The 14,280-nt window shown below is 43.6% G+C and overlaps 1 protein-coding gene across 2 annotated transcripts in view; it reads left to right on the top strand.

Annotated features, from left to right (window-relative positions):
* Nucleotides 1-14,280, top strand: part of DHRS3 (dehydrogenase/reductase 3) — a 41,084-nt gene that overhangs the window by 19,414 nt on the left and 7,390 nt on the right. The window contains exon 1 of one of the 2 annotated variants that reach the window (XM_067567472.1): nucleotides 13,082-14,208. The exons of the other annotated variant lie outside the window; for it this stretch is intronic. The gene's annotated coding sequence lies outside the window, so the exon portion shown is untranslated. Of the gene's footprint in view, nucleotides 1-13,081; nucleotides 14,209-14,280 lie in introns of those variants that run through there. 2 annotated transcript variants of the gene reach the window in all.

The following is a 14,280-nucleotide window of genomic DNA, read 5'->3' as shown; positions in this document are numbered from 1 at the left end:
GATTTAAGTTTCTGTTCCTGTTTAGGAGTTCAAATAGGAAAAAAAAAAGTCAGAAAGTTCCTAGCATTCATCATGTAATATTTCAAGAGCGGTACTTCATATTGCCCTTAAAATTTCAGATTCATATGTCAGCTGTGCACTGTAAATCCAGAGTAACTTCACTGAAGACCACAGAATTACTCTGGATTTATTCTGGTGTAACGGAGATCAGAATTTGGCCTTCTAATGGTTAAAATCAGGGTAGACACAGTTAAGAAAATTTAAGATAAGATTTTGTGTTCTTAATTCACAGGTTTATGCCAGTTTAGGCTACTAAATCCATATTTCGGCTCCTAAGTATAAATGGTTTGCTCAATCCCACTGAAAACCTAATTTTTTAACATAAAAGTTCAGTGGGTGCATGGGTTGTGTTTGATGTTAATAAGTGAGGGCCAGACTTTCAAAAGCAATTTAGTACATGCCCACCTCCTGCGCGCGCACACCCTCATTCACGAGCAGATAGCACCTCTGGAAATCTGTCCTTAAATGCCTAAACTGCTTAAACCGGAGAAGAGAAATTAATTGTTCTAATCTTGTTTCACTCCAGTGTAAATCAGAAGTAATGCTAACTTCATTCATGCTTAATTTAAAAGGGTGTAATTGAGAGCACAGTCTGGCCAGGTCTCTGGGCCTGGCCTCCTCCAGGGGAGGCTGATAGTTTCAGGTCCAACATTTTAGTTTCCTTCAGTCAGCCTGGGGCTGTATGGTTTTTCCCTACTTTTAACATAGATCCTGACAGTTGTCCTGGACAGTAGAAGCCCCTACGGAGCTGCTCTCTGACAGGGAGTTGTGGGGCATGAACATAGCAGAGATACAGTCTCCAGAGCCGGTGGTGAGCACAGGGCCTCCACACAGATGACCGACCACTAGTGCTCCCCTGGGGTCTGGATTTTGCGTTGATCCTGGAAGATCTGCAACGAGTGTGAATGCACTTCCACGGCCTAGTCTGCAAATCACGACCCTCAACAAACAGCTCAGAACTTAACTCCACCAGGTGATCCTTATAAACTATTTCTGCCCTCTTCACTTCCTCCTGTGTGCTTTGCTATGGGAGGCAGCAGTCCAGCCCCATGTAATGCTTTGATTCTATCCCTTTTACCTGTTGTGTTACTTTCAATGGAATAAGCGAACCCAGAGAATTAAAGGTGTCAACGTGATCTTGTCGCTGTACAACATTAACCAGTTAAACATGGCTTGAGATTTCAGGTACCGAGAGATTGACTTGCTTAGTCCCACAGCCGCAACTACCATTAGGAATCTTTATAATCTTTTATTAAAGATACAGAAAAAGAGTTAAAACCATTAAAAATGTATTGTCAGTTTTTTATTTTAACAATAGCCCTTACTCCCTTTCACTTTAGCTGTAGAGAGATTTTTGCAAGGAATCCCTCCCATTTGACAGTCTTTACAATGATGACAACTGTCCGTTTTTGGAAAAGAGAAGTTAGTTGTGTGGTCTGGCGCTGTGGCTGTTGCTAAAGTTTGATTCTGCTTCCTTGAAGAAAAAACAAAAAAACTCGTAAAAGGGGGAGAGAAAAAAACCAGCAATGCTAGGAAATGCAGCTTTTGTTTTTGGTGTTGACTTTTACTGCCACCTCACTGCTGGAGAAACAAGGGCACAGCACCTGGTCTTATCAACCACACTGAGACCTAGCAAACTTGTATCAGTGTCAGGCTGTTTAGGACATTGCTGTTAGCTGTCATCTTGGGTTCACACCAGTGTTGCAAAAGATGCAGTCTTGGACAGCTAAGCCAGATTCTTAACTAAAGGCAAAAGGAAAGAGATAGGAAAGAGAATGAATAAGGTGGGAAAGGAAGAAGACACGTTAGGGCACATTCCAGTGGTATTCAGGATTTAGCCAGAGGTGGTGGAAGTGGTGATCTCATCAGTTCCCTCTCTCTGGCCTAATCTGGGCAGGGCATTTCTAAGATCAGAACTATGAGGGCTTACCAATGTCATGGTGGATCCCGGGGTCTCAGTAGATGGTGGGGGTGGCAGTCATGATAGTAAAACTCACTCCTTCTAGTCCACTTGTCCCCCAGTGTTTTGACCCCTCCATGAGGGGGGTATTAAGGACCCCCAAAAGGTATGATGAGCAAAATAGTGCATTGCTCATTAGTTTGTCCACAAATTAGTGCTGCTTTTCAACACATCAGTTTTGGTCCATTTATTTCCACGTGCAATCTTTTGTTCTTTGCCAGTCATGATTTCAACAGAGTCCTTGGGTGGTTTTGTTTGAACTAATCCAGTCTCTCTGTCTCCCTTTTGTATGTTTTTCTATCAGCATTTATTGTTATAGACAATTGTAACATTTTATGAACTTAGACCCACTTTTCAATAACTGAACTCACAGTTGCGGTAGGACTGCTGGATCACAATTATTACAACACACCCCACTAAAGTCAATGGCCTAATTCTGCTCCCAACTACACTGGGGTGAAATCCCAGCAACTCCCAATATATTTAGAGTTACACCAGTGCGAATCTAGAGTAAGTGAGAGTTTGGCCCCATGTGGTTGCACAAGGTGTAAATGAGGGCATAATTTGGCCCTACTCTTGGATATCAAAAAAAAAAAAGTAGTCTACTTTAAAATATCTCAGTGTTCCCTCAAATTATTCTCTTTGAGAAAGAACTATGTCTCCTGGGTGTGCAGACAGTGCCTACACATTGTGGGCACTAATAGAATACAAGTAAACAATATTGATTAATTGATCTCAGTGTTAGAAATTTGTTCCTGCTAAAATTTTCTCTGTTTGTTTTGTTTCAGGCCATTGCTCCTAGTTATATTTTCCTCTCCTCTGAGACCTTAAATCTTCTCCTTTTTTTCCTTGTCATTCCCTCTCAATTATTTATAGATGGCTATCATATCCCCCTTTGTCTTTCCTCTGAGCTGTATAAATTCCTTTCGGCTCTCTTCATAGGTCAGAGACTCCAATCCATTTATTCTTTTTGTCACCCTCCTTTGGATTCTCCCATTGTGACCGTGCAATAAAACACAAAATCCCCTGGATTGCAATGAAGCCATAATGATGCATCATGGCAGGACTTGGCAACAATGCTGTGCAGATCCCAGCTCCAGTTCACAGAACTTCATTTACAGATCCACTGCCAAAGTTTAGAATCATCCGAGTATCCGAGAGTTAATTCATCTGCCTTTTTTAATATATCACCTGGTTTGTGTACAGTTCTTATTATAAAACTCTTCCCCAATTTCTCCATATTGCCCACAAAAAAAAAAAAAAAAAAATAGAACACTGAAAATAGCAGTAATGTTTTAATTTAAAACAACTTAAAATTAAGAAAATTCTAAATTAAAGCCAGCATCCGTTTTTGGTCTGTATATTTCAGTCAACATAAATTTTATGTAGTAAGTATTAAAGCTTGAATTTAAAGGGTCCAATCAAGAGAGCTTCTGAGCATTTCGTAGGAAGGGCTAATTGTCCTCAACTGTAACTTTAACTGTCCCTCAGTAGACAGTTCAGTAGAAGTTGAGCGCACTTAGCCCCTCCATAGAATCAAGCCCAAAGTCAGTAACAGAGTTGGGTGAATTCTAGGGGAAAATGTTAAACAAATGTACATGCAAATTCCTAAAAAATTCACTCCAGTTGTGTTTGTGCCTACCCCCTCTTTTTTTTATTCTTTCCACAGATATTGTTTGTTTTCTCTGCGCCTGTTGGACAGCTTGTACGTGCAAATGCACAGGGAAAACACAGTTTCAATTCCTTTTCCATTAGCAGTCACACCAGAAACCTGATTTTAAGAATTAGGCTCATCCAGTCAGGGGACAGAAACAATACCATGTGACTTATGTAACCAGTCATGACTAACCTTTGAATTTTACATTTCCCTTTACCCTAAGGCTTGGTGCTATCACAGAATAAATGGGCAAACTAAACTCTGCTGTTTCTTGCTTTACAAAAATAAATGGGCTAACTCTTACTGTCAGGTTAACTTTTTTTATTGCAGTTAATGTATAAGGCTGTTGCACTCACGTTTTAACCTGCGCCGTATTGTGTTCTGTGGACTCCTATTATCCTGGGAGTTATGTGCAGTGCATAATAATAATAATAATTAATAATAACAATGCTGAATTCAGAAAAAAGATGCAAAAGGCAGCACCGTTCAGTATGTTGATGTTGGATCAAATCATTTTCCCAAGGCAGACCCAATAACTTTTGACACTCTTTTTAGGTTTTTGTTCATTGACTTTTCTCTCGTTCCTGTCTGCTACCGTAGCGCTTTCTGCACCTGCATCTTTATCCCCTCACAATTTCGTGAGATCTCTGTGGATATTTTCATCTGAATGTGGGTTATGTGAGCTAGTGGCACGTCTTGCAAAGGGGCTGGAGAGAGCTGCAGCATAGCCGATTATTTTGGGTTTTTTTTAACTATTGATTTAGGAAGTTTGAACAGGTTACCAGATCTTTGCCATGAGACATCAGAGACAATACAATAAACCTTACAATAGTGAACTTTCGTTTAAAGAAACATTATACAGTAATATAATCATCCGATATCTCTGTTTACCAGCGTGTTACAGATGTACAGATTGAGCATCTAGACACTACCCGTGACATATCACTTCTCATGATTTTATTAAATGGAGTGAAATCTCTGATTACGCATATTTAACAAACCTGGCCGGTCTATCCAAACACTAATAGTTTCAAAAGTTGGACAGGGCATAGCAGTTATTTTTACGAAATGGAGCATTGTATTTTTCTCACTTAGAAATTTTCAAAGCAGTACCGAAAATACTTTTTTTTTTTTTAAATCCCCACAAGTGTGCCACTCCCTTTTGCTTTCCACTAGTTGCAGGCAGAGAATGTTTCTTTGTGTGCTTTAATTTCCCAGAGCTGAGGCAAGTTTCTAGCACATTGTGTGGCAGAAACTGACTGTTAAAAAGCTGTCATTTCTTTTCCCCCACAAATGCCTCCAGGAACCTTTGCAGTGTGACAGCTTGTGGCCACTTGGTGCTTTTGTTGGAACGTGCACTCCAGTTGACCCTGTCCCAGTGTTAATAGGATTGTAAAGGCTGACTCCTGCATGACCTCTTCTTGCAAACAACCCACCCTTCCTCTTCCTCAACTGTTCTATACAACAGCACTGAGAAGAAATGTTGCTCTCTGTGCAATCTGCAGTTGCAGTTTATGTTGCAGACGAAAGCGACTGGAAAAAAACACTGGAGAGAAATCAGCATGGGACCACATCTTGTCAGATACTCCTGATTATGAGACCAGAAGGCATTTGTTCATGCCAACGGAGGGAAATAGTCTTACAGTCCTGTATGTAGACAGAAAATCGAAGTGCTTTTTCCAATATAGCAAGGAAGGCCTCCCTTGAACAAGTGATTTAGCTTTACTGGGAGCAGGTGTCTTCATACTACTCGTGGTTTTCAGTTGCTTCTCCCCATCCTGTGGGGAAAAGGGGGACACATTTGAGATCTGGAATCTGGTTTGTGTTTAAATGAGTAGCGTAACAACCCCCACAAGTGATTTTTAACACAATTATTTGGGTTTCGGTAAGTCAAAATTAAAGATAGAAAAGTCAGAGTTCTGAGTCTAGTCTTTGATTTTATTCAAAGAGCCTTAATAAATGTTAGTTACTACAAAAGTCAGGGCTGTTGGTTATTAGAAAGCGGTCGTTATGCAAGCTGCCTCGCAAAGTCTGCCAGCTGCTGGGTGATTCCAGTGACTGCAAACGAGTAACAGATTCACCTGGAGGAACAAAACTGAGCCTACCTAGTTTGTTTAATTGATGTGACTTAGAATTACTGGGGCTGATTCTCAGGCTTGGCCAAGCTGCACTGAGCACGGGACCCAAGGGATGCTTTTGGCCACCTTTGTGGCACCGCCCCGATAAGATAGAGTAGCCTCAAAGGTCAGTTTAGCAACCCAAAAATGCTCGAGCTATACCCTTTTCTCCTTGGCCACATTGCCTGTTACCAAGGATGGTGGAGAACCACTGCATCAACTCCACACCAAGCAGGGATTTCCCACCTCCTGGTTGGAGTCCCAACTGGCCGTGTGCCTCTGGGGATCCTATTACAATAGGGTGTGGATCCCATTATTTGCTCTCTGTTGAGTGCTGACTGTGTGTGATGCTTTGCAAGGCCAGATACAAAGGACAGCCCGTCCACGCTGAGTTTGCCATAAAAAAGAACCTTTTTATTTAACCTTTTGGGGTCTGGTCCACGTGAGGTGTAAATCACCAGAGCACCCCTGAGGTCAATGGAGAAATGCCAGTTTCCTCCAGCTGAGGATCTGACCCCTGGCCTCCAGATGTAAAAGACTTCTTCAGAGAGGATGGAAACTTTACATCTGTTTGGTGTTCGGACAGCAGCTGGAGGAAGGCACATTTGTGATGGAGGAAGGAAAGGAGATGACTTTGGTTGTGCTCTGTGATGGATCGCAGCTGTGCTGCAGGAGGGCACCAGGCTGCATCTGGAGCTTTCGGAGATGAAGAGTGGCCTGGGTAGGCGACAGAAGAGTTTTGTTTTATTGTGTTCTTTCCTGTCTGGAAGGAGAGGAAAGCGGGAAACGACAAAAGCAAAGACTTCCGAGAGGCGGAGCCTCAGAGTAACTTGTATAGTCAGGCAGAGTCAACCTGGAACAACATTAACGCCGCATTTTCTGAAGATGCCATGGACTGCTCTCCTAGTCAGAATAACTCAACTATCCATGGGCTCAATAGCTAAAACTGATCTCAGTTAGGACCCACTTTGTGCTCCCATGGACATCAGTAGCAAAACTGCCATTAACCTCAATGGGCGTGAGATCAGATCCTTCACTCCAGTGTAAATCCAGCATATCTCTGCTCACATCAGTAGTTACTCTGCATTTACTCTGTTGTAAACGAAAGTACCTCCTGGCTTTGGGAGTCCAGAAGGCCTCTCATTTTATTGCGGTTAGATGGATGCCTTTCATAGTCTTCGCTTGACCTTCATTCTTCGTTGCTCAGCGTTCCCTCCTGATGTGGCAATGATGCCGTGCTCTGTAGCAATCAGAGAAATGGTGCACGGGGGGGTAGCTTCAGGGCATTGTGTAAAATATTTGTGCTCATTCTGTTTGTTTGCGCCCCCCCCCCCTTCACTCAAAAAATAAATGTGTGTTTTAGCTAGTGTTAAATGTTGCAGGTGTGGCTTAATTTACCCCTTGTGTGTAATAAAGCTTTAGGGGCTGGGATTATCAAAGGAACCTAAACGCGAGGGCACCCAAATTCTGCTGAAATTCAGTGCGAGTTTACACCTTAGTCTCCTTTGGAAGGCCCAGCCTTAAGAATTGCACCCTGATATAACCCCAGCCCCTTGTTTCATTTCTTATCTATTGTCTTCCATAACTCTGTCTCTAACATCTGTTTTTCGTCCTCGAGTTAGCCTTCAACTCAAGACTTTGGACCTGACTCTGCTCACTAGGACCAGTGTAAATCCAGAGTAACTCCACTGATGTCAGCGGAGTTAGCCCAGTGTAAAAACGTGTATGAGAGCAGAATGAGATCAAGTCCTCATTACCCTTCACAGAGGTGTTCCCAGTAGAATGTAGCAGACGCCTTTGTGATACTTAAATTCACCAATATTTCGGCTCCCCTAGGCTTTACCGTGACCAGGGTAGCGTGTGCTAATATATGACTTCCTGTGTGTATGTTAGTTCGAGCTAGCTAATGTGATCCTACATAAAATGGCTAACTGGAGCTACCCTCTTACCTGTCTCGGTCCCCCATTACTAAGGCCTCTCCATTTCTACCCTCCCCCCTGCACTTTTGATTGCTTTCTAATATAGGAACTGGCAGAACTTTGCCATCATCCTGCTTTATTTGCTTACAGTTCTTACAAATTTCACCAAGGGGTTGGGTTAAATATTTTGATCTACTCCAGGCATCAATAGACTCTCTTTTTTTCTTTCTAAAGCAAAGGTTGATTTTTTCACTCTGAATAGCCACACCTCCCACTCTGCCTGTAATCATGTCTTCAGCATGCTTCTCCTGTGAAGTACTCCTGAACTAACTTGTCTGCATTTACCCAGGGGGCAAGGGAGTGGAAGGAGTGGGGAAGAAAATCCATATAACATTAAAACCAAAATATGTTAATGTTTTTCAGGCTGTAGGGCCTAGGCACCCTGGATCCAGGAGGTAGAAAATTCTCCCAGGATATAGGATATACTGAAATGTGTGTCTTTGGGAGGCTAATTCTGAGGCATAAATGCTAAGGCTCTGTAGATATACTGGGATAAAGCTGAAATACTTCTCTGGATTATCTGCACTTTGTATTTCCTAAGGTCACGCAGAATCTTTCAGTACTGGGCACACAAAGACTCTCTGTTTAAACATGGGTAACAGCTTGGGCAATTGCAAATGCCAGCTCAAACAGAGCAACTTTTGTTTCTCTGGCAGAGGAAGGAGGTTGAAATGTGTTATTCTACCCACCCGGAATATCTCTAGTAATCTGTGGCTAGGAGATGCTATGGTTTCTTTTGATTTGTGAGGCTAGCAATAATGACATCAAGGTGGGAAGGGCTCTGATATCTTTATAAAAGACACCTTTATCACAGAATGTCTTCAAACTGATATACAAACAAGATTGCTTAATCCACCCTGAAATGTTACCACTTTGGGGATGGAACTTTGCGTCTGTTAACCATTATGTAGAGTTGTTGTGATGTCTATTAAAGCACCCCCTGACAAACATAGAGTGGGAGATGTTCTCTCTCAAAACTGTTCCAGCTGTCGACTCTTTTCCAGCCCTTTCTTAGTGAACTGGTAGTTTCTTTGATGGGCAGAGGTTAGCGCAATATGTTGGATTTGTGGAATATTAGGGCCAGATTCAGCACTGATGTAAAAGGATGACATTGCTCTGGTGTTGTCCCAGTTTATGCCAGCAATGAATTTGGGCCATAGATTAAATAGCTTTGCAAATGCGCTCATATGACTGTAAAAACCCCTGTAATAGATATTTAAAGGACTGGGATTATAGATTGGTCTGCAGACCTTTCTTTCTTCCTTTCTTTCTTTAAAATATACCTTTTTCAGGCCCTCTTCTTCACTCCAGTAAAATCTTGTGTTATTCTTGCTCTGCTTCCCATGGTGTGACATCCCCTGGAGGACATCTGAAAGCTGTGAATAAGCCACATTGACATCACGCATGTGACATCACTGAAAGTGCCCCCCGCCGCCAAACTCTTGATGAATCAAATGTAACCCACATTGTTCTACAGGGATGCAATCAAAATCTGCTTGGAGCAGGTCATTCCATGGGTGGCCTGTCTGTGTTCAGGATGGTGGTGGCTGAAATCTGCACCAGTTTATACTAAGTGATGGCCATGCCTAGTGCTGTGGAAGTCAACAGGATAACTCCCATTGACTTGTCTGATGAGGGAAGGTTAGGATTTGCACCAACAGGTGGCCTTTAAGCTCCTGGCAAACAGGCAGCACAGCCCTCAGTTGGATACTCTTACCTTTCGGGCAGCTAGAGCATCCTGGGAGCATGTCTCATTATCACCCTAAAGCTCAGAGTTAAAGATTCCTAAGAGTCCGACACCGCCTGTTGAGCCTGTCGCTCTGGCTGGGATGATTCTCCTAGAGCCAGATAAGGAGCTCGGTGATTTGCCAGAGAGGGGAAGATAAAGTGATAGGGCATGTTTTGCAAACCGAACTTGAGAATCAATCCTGGGGAAATCTGCAGTGAGCTGGGACGTCGCAGCCCTTAGCTACTTCTCAAGTTAATTCAGGGGAAGCCGTATGAAGTTCCTCTGCCATCATAAATCTCCCAATATTTCACTAGCAGGAAGAATCCCTCCACCACCCCTGTCGCTGGTAGCCCAAGCGATTGCTTTAACATTCCACCTGCCTCCCTGACTGCCAACCACTGGGGTCACCCAGAGGTAACAACAGGGCAGGAAGCCTCTCTGAGCAGCCCTGCCTCAGCGGGGATTAACTGCCTCGCTGGGCCGCTGCCCTCAACAATTTTCTGGTCAGTAACTTTTTGAAAGGAGAGCGTGTCTAGTGCCGTAGGGAGGGGGCAGGAGCGGATGGGGAGAGAAGACATGGTGGCTGGATTCTTTCCAGGATGGGAAACCATCTGTCCAATAACTTCTTCATGATGAAGATTAAATTTTCCTTCCCCCCACGCTCCACCTCCCAAACTATGAATGGACGGCTGTGCAACATCCTGACATGCCGTGTAATAAGGAACAGTGTCTCTCTGTCTCCTTCACTCCGCTACCTCGCTCTTTCTAAGGCAAGAATTCCTTACGCTCAGAGGATTTCTCTCACTAGCATTTAGCTGCCAATTTAGTCCCCAGTTTGGGACAAAATGCTTACATTTTAATCCGGGTGTCCAAACCGGAATCCCAGAAAAAACCTCAGAACTTTGGGGCATTCGAAGTCCCAACGCCCATCTGCATTTTGCAAATGCCTCCTATCTTTAAAACGGGCCGTTCCCTGAACTCCAGATCCAGACACCTCTCAAGTTTGGGGCGTTTAAAAGCTAACTACATGCTCTTTTCAATAAGAGAAAGCGGAGCGAACTCTCGTAAGGCTGCCTTTTAGCATAAGGTGCAAAGGTACTTAGGGGTGTCAGAGCAGTGCAGAGAACACCAGGTTTGCTCATCTACAGACCAGCAAGAGCAAACATCAGCAAAACAGAGGCAGGGGTTCTTACATTTAATAGCCAGAGCCCAGTAAAGGGCTTATTTGGAAGCAATTGGGGCATCGAAGACGACCTTTGACTCTGCATCTCGCTGTGGTTGGTCGTGACGTGATACGATGCAACCTCACCGGGGTGATCAACAGGAAATGTCAAACTGCAAAAGCGTTGGGGAGGGGCTTGAATTCAGAAGAATCCAGCTCCTATGAGCAGGGTGGTGCAAAAACTCCTTGGGAAAGAACAGTGGAGAAGCCCCCAGGAAAAAGGCAATAATGGTACCGAAACCATGACACACTAGTGGAGGAGAGAACAGAAGTAATGACGACAGGCAGCTACTGGCCGACACCCACTCTGACGATGGAGTTCAGGAGCAATGGATGCTCTTTCAGGCCTCAGGCTGCAGCAGCAGCTGAAATTGCTGGTGCATTGGTGGGTCAGGATTTGAGCTCTAAAGAGGCAGAGATACAGGACAATTAGGACTGCGCCAACTCAGACTTCTGGCCAAATGTCAGCCAGAGACGGAAAGCCTCACATGAGAGCCTGGTCTTGTGAGAGAGTTCAGCCTGGTTCTAGACCAAAGACATTTTGACTAGACATAGAAGTGAGTCATTCTGAGTTTTGCCCATCACTAAAAGCAGCAGAAATGGCTGTAGGAAACCTCTCCAGCCACTCACGATACAGCAAGCAACCCTGACGCTTCCCAACGAAGGTTGGTCTTGTAGCCATTACTTTCTCCTCCACAAAGGCTAAGGGACTCTGCCTGTAGGCAGTACCATGGACTGGGAAAACTAAAAGAAGAGAAGCAGAGGAGCTGGAGCTGTGGCAAGGGCACCACACCACACCCAATGCTTCCAGAACAGCCCACATTTTGATGGAGTCATTTTGCAAGACTAGCCCTCAGGGTATTAAAGGTCCCCAAATAACCATTACAGGCTTAAAAAATATGACCATCTCCCACACTTGCATCATAATGCAGCACTCATCCCCGGCTCATACAACTCTTCACCGAATGTTTCCTGACATCATTCCACGTCAGCTGGTCCCCATCCGACTCACACAAGTGGCAACGAAGCAGAAAGTTGCGCTGACGACGGAAACGGAGAGAGAAATCTGTTTCCTGTTATCTGTCCATTGTGTGATGGCCCAGACAGCTGGGGAGGAGAGGTCATTTTCTTGCCTTGGCTGGTTCCCCCACCCGGCTCTCTCTCTCTCTCTCCCATTCTTCCGTTGTTGTTGTTACTTTTTCACCAGTTGCATTGACGGGCATGAGCGTGGCAGTCCGCAAGAAAACAGGCTAAACTCCCCACTGCTGGAAATGCACAATTCCATAAGGTTTTTTTGCCTGATGCCTACGCAAGCAGCCATCAGTGCTGTATTTTGTTTCCCTGTTTATACACAAGTGAGAGAAGCACAGCGAATTTTATATCCTCCCTTTTATGTTTCATAACTCCCTCGGTGGTCACACTCTTCCTCCGCTACCATGTAAAAAATACACGTTCAGCAGTAACTTACAATCTTGTGAAATTTCACACCTGCTGACTTTCTCTTAGAATCTACAGCATGGAAAATGGAAGGGACACCCAATCTAGCTATGACTACAAGATGATCCTGAACAAAGGCTAACTTCAGTTTTGCAAGCTTCATGGAGGTGGTCGGGATTAGTGATGCAGGGTGAAGCGTAGAGATCTGCAAACACACACACACTTGTCAAGGCAAGCTAAAAGGATGGCTTTTAGGCAGGGGGCTGTTGGGCCGGCTAGGAGAGCATTCTACACGTATGATCGTGTAATTTATTCAGACTTTTAGCCATTGTGGATATTTTCTTAAAGCATTTTAAAATTGGAGACCTATTTTCTCCTTGCACACAACTCCCCTGTGAACCAAGGTTTCCAGCAAAATGGCTCTGGCCCAATGTTGCCTGCTCTTTTGTTAACCATCCAAGCCCCCGTGCATGGTACTGAAGTTCGGCTTCTTTTCTTTTCTCCCGAGAGTTGTCCTCGTGCAACCCCAGTGAAATGTGAGTGTCTCTCCATTAAGCTTTATCATTATGTATCACAGCAAGACTGCATGCAGTACGTTTCTTCTCAAAGCAGCTTCAAAGTAGGGTTAACTAGAGAGATTTGCGTTGCTGTATCTTCTGGTTACTCTTTCGGAACAAATGGGTGTGAAAGTGTAACTCAGAGCTGGTTTGAAGGAAATTCAGCACCTTGTTTGATTGTGAAGCCAAATGGCGCACAATCCACAAGCCTCCAAAGAGACAATGGTCCCTTCAGAAGCTCCTTTATCTTTCTATGTATTTCTGTGTATGTGTGTGTGTGTGTGTGTGTGTGTGTCTAGGTAGAGATACATAAAGGCTCCAGTGGTTTAAAGAACAGGATTAGTTTTAAATTTAACCGGTTAAAGACGTTGGCTGGAACCAGGATACGCTCAATTTTTATCCATGTTCGACTGCACTTGAAGCGTCCTGAGCCCTGCCAGAGAGTGTAAAGGAGAATCAGGCTCTGTGCCAATAATGAGGTGGCTTATATAGTCCAAGATTGCAAAGTTGTCCAGAGAGAGTTTTATCAAGAGATTTATTGTGGGCAGGGAATGCTGAATGCCTTGTCGTCTTGTGCTGTTGCTCCTGCCATCCAGCTGACTCCGGGGATTGTGTTACGGGCAGTTATGTAATTCAGCCTCTGTAGCTTTTTGTCTTTCAACACTTGGTTACCCAAAAATCAAAGGTAGCTAAAACCCTAAACATGAAATGTACTTCTTTTTAACACTTTAAAAATATAGATACCATTCAGGTTCATACTAATCCTCACAGTGAGTACAGAGGCTGAAAGCTTGAATCACACAGTCATGTAAAATCTGTATTTCAGACGATTTTCTACTGGCATTAGCATGACACCATCATTAAAGCTACAAGTCTTTCCTGTTCTGAGCCCAATTTTCCAATCTTCTATGCAGAATAACCCACTTGGGAGGAGCATTTAAACCTGGGAATTTCTTGTCTCTTTTTTGTTTTAATCCTGAATATGCCATGTTGTTGTAGCTGTGTCAGTCCCTTAATCCTGAATAGTCACTTGCATTGAGAATGTTATCTTCCATGAGCCTTTCTGTATGGTCAAAACTGCACTTGTGAGCATCAGCAACATGCGTATTTTCTCTTCCTCTTTTTTTCTGTGTTGCCCACTGGCGTAGGGGGAGATCGGTGCCATTTAAGTCTCTGTGGGATGCACACTGTCCTTTAATTTCACTTTTGTAAAATGACAAGTTTCCGATTACTTATAGTGATATGGAGGTTCAGAAGTTTATTTGTAACTGTTAGAGAGCAGAAGAGGTGGACTGGTTCCTGGGCAAGAGTCTTAGAATTTGAGGAAATAGAAATACTCCCTAAAAGCTTTACAGAAAAGGGAAATGTATGGCGTGTTTCAGGGGAAAAAAGTTGCCTATCAGTTAGTTCTGTTAGGCCGTGGATTTAATGTTCCATGGAAAGTGATGAAAGCCGCATCATTCACTTGAGAGATTTTAAAAATAGACGGTGTGAGTCACTAGAAAATGTGCTACAAGGTCCATTCTAGTTGGAAAAAGATAAACTTGAGGACCTTTCTGTCT

Source organism: Emydura macquarii, unplaced genomic scaffold (assembly GCF_026122565.2).
Source record: "Emydura macquarii macquarii isolate MOO-44397 ecotype Brisbane River unplaced genomic scaffold, CSIRO-AGI_Emac_v2 contig_2768, whole genome shotgun sequence".
Taxonomy (NCBI): Eukaryota; Metazoa; Chordata; order Testudines; family Chelidae; genus Emydura; species Emydura macquarii.
This window is presented reverse-complemented; position numbering and strand designations above follow the sequence as displayed.